The sequence below is a fragment of the Arachis ipaensis genome, chromosome B03 (assembly GCF_000816755.2).
Source record: "Arachis ipaensis cultivar K30076 chromosome B03, Araip1.1, whole genome shotgun sequence".
Classification (NCBI taxonomy): Eukaryota; Viridiplantae; Streptophyta; class Magnoliopsida; order Fabales; family Fabaceae; genus Arachis; species Arachis ipaensis.
This window is the reverse complement of record NC_029787.2, coordinates 111,950,318-111,953,223: the sequence shown is the minus strand read 5'-3', so window position 1 is coordinate 111,953,223 and position 2,906 is coordinate 111,950,318. Positions and strand designations below refer to the sequence as shown.

The following is a 2,906-nucleotide window of genomic DNA, read 5'->3' as shown; positions in this document are numbered from 1 at the left end:
ATGTTAATCGATGAATTTAATTTGATAATAATAACATATTATAATATCTAAAAATACTAATAAAACATCTATATATACTACTATATACAAGATAAGTGAGGTTAGCTTTATGCATTTTTATGGAAGTCGATTGTATGGAATAAGCACCAATGACCAAATACTATAATGTGTACGCATAGCTTCAAAAGAGTTGAATCCATTAGTTGCAAGACCAAGACGTACATTTTGAGGATCTTTGGCAAACTTATCATGAAGTAAATTGAATGTTTTCCAAACTTCAGAATCCCATGATTGCCTTATCTTCACATTTTTCTTTTCCATCGAAGCATGTCATCGCATTGATTGAGAGGTCTTAAAACACATAAATAATCGCAAGATCTTTGTAGGTTTTTTCTTTTTAGCATCCTTTCACTTAGATATCTTGCATCTTTTACATTCTTGCAAATCTTCATCCTCCATCTCCCAACCAATATAACATGCAATTACTGGGACATGCAAGTATCTTAGTTTAATTAAGTCCTAGTTTGTTTATAATTTTTTAGCCTCATAGAATGTATTTGTAATTTTTGCATTTTCAAAAGCATCTTTTATTAACTTGAGGATTTCGATCGTGACTTTGTCGCTTATTCTATATAAGCATTTTATATGATACAGTGTTATACTGTACCAATAAAAAATGCTCACACACCACACAAAAGCACAAAATAAACCCGAACAGGACACAATTTAGTTGTGTGAATAACAAATACTCTGACCTGAAATTCATTTTAAGGAAAATACAAAAATACAATAGAACAATAATAAGATAATAGAAGAACTTGAGAATTCTTTTCTCTCCTAATCTAGACTTCTCTAAATCTTTTTCTATCTCTCATCTAATTAGCTCCCCCTTTTATTCTCTTCCCTCTCTGTGAGCTAATTAATTATCATAATTATTTTCAACTCCTACCCTCCTTGGACAGCACAGAGATTATACCAATTCTTCCGGATTGAACTTTGGAATGGCCTTTACTTAAGTGGATTCCCAAATCTGTCCTATACATACATTTTTCAAGCCAATTTTGTCACAAACAAGGATGAGGTATCCTACAGCGCTAACACCAAGATTGATTCTATCATTGCAAGAGGTGTAATAAATGAAACAAGTCACGCTTTTACACAATATGTATGGGATGAAAATGTACAAAATTGGCAATACTTATTGCAGTGTAGCATGTCTGCTAATGCTTAAAAGGTTCAGTCCAAAGTCACCAGAAGACTCCACACAAGGATGCATTCACGACAAACCATTAAGCTGCAATGTCACAACCAGTAATGTGTTTGTCAAATACAAAGGCTTTAAAGTGCCAGATGAACAGCATACTAAGCTAAGCTTGAAATGAAAGAAGCCAAGACACACAAGAGGGTCCCATACACAGACTTGAACTACTCAGCATATGGAATAACTGTTTTTTTTTTCTCTTTTAGGGGAAAAAGATAGACACCAGCCATAACCTCATAATATAGTTTAAGACCACTATAATTTATTGAAGTTAAAGATGTGTCTGAGAAATAGTAAACTCAGGTGTAATTCTGATTAAGCGTTGCTCCTGAAGGATCCAAGAGCTTTGATTGCTCCTAAATTAAAATCAAAGCATATTTGGTATTTACTTTTAAAAAGTACCAATTCAAGTCACCAGGAAATTATTTATGTAGTAATTGTGGAGACAATAATTCATACATAAAAGAATTTCAAAATACCTGGGAAAATGTTCATAATACTAAATCTCTACGAAGCATATTTGAAAAATTGGCCAAAAATTAAACCATGTAAAGGTTGATTAATTTGTTGAAAACTGTATATGTTTGAAACAGATCATGAAATCTTAATGTATTTCACACCAAGTTCATCAATAACTTGACTGAATATTATAAACCCAACCTCATACATGTTGAAAAGGAAAAAAAAAATCTACAAATATATTCCTTAATTGAATGTTTCTCTCTCATTCAGGCTTGCAAAATTAAGCATATTCAACAATAATTAGTCAAAAATCAAAACCATATTATCATACCAAGTCTTGGTTGCTTAGGTGAGAGTCATCATGTTAAGTGGTCGGAGCCTTAATTAAGTATTAATCAACCTTATCTTTTGAATTCGAGCCTCTAGATTCGGTCACTCTCTAAAGCTCTTCCATGAATTCTAGCATCTGCAAAATTAACCAAAACAAGTTTGAATTTCGAATTTTTTTTTATTTACAATGCTAATTATAAATAAATGAAGAAAACAGAGGTTGAATAAAACATACAAGTTTGGCGAAGACAAGAACAAAGGATAGTAATATATAGAACACGAAAGTATATATAATTGCTATAACAGATCAATGCAAGCATAAGCTAAGATACATTATATACTCTCAAACTTCTTGCTATAACAAAAGCAAATTCATATAGGAATCAACTGAGACTAGATAACTTGGAAAAGAAAGATCATAGCCACTAGATGATTAAAATCTAAATAATAAAAAACAAACGAGCGAACTGATAAAACAACTCATAGTTTTATGAAGTTTCTGTAACTTGATTTTCCATTTCAAAGTTTCAGGTATTTTTAACAACAGTAGAAAATTAAAAGAGAGAAAGAAGATCAACCTTGCTCTCACACGGAGATTCTAGCCGGAGAAGAACGCGCCGCTGGAAGAGAACCTGCCAGAGGGAAAGTCTTAATTAGGAGTCAATACTTCTCCCGTTAACAATTGAATATTAAAAGGAAACAATCAAAACAACTAATAATAAACCTTTAAATAGAGCTCAAATGGGTGACGGATTAATTTTTAAGCTGTTAGATTAAAAAATATTATAAAAAAAATTAAAATATCTAAAATTTAAGCAAACAAATTTAAAAATAAAATAAAATAAAACCATTT

The 2,906-nt window shown here is 31.2% G+C and overlaps 1 long non-coding RNA gene across 1 annotated transcript; it reads right to left on the bottom strand.

Moving 5' to 3' along the window:
- Positions 731-2,767, bottom strand: LOC107634614. The gene is made up of 3 exons (XR_001619013.2): positions 2,632-2,767; positions 2,055-2,189; positions 731-1,294 (listed from the first exon to the last, which is right to left on the bottom strand). It is a non-coding gene; the product is annotated as an uncharacterized LOC107634614 (long non-coding RNA).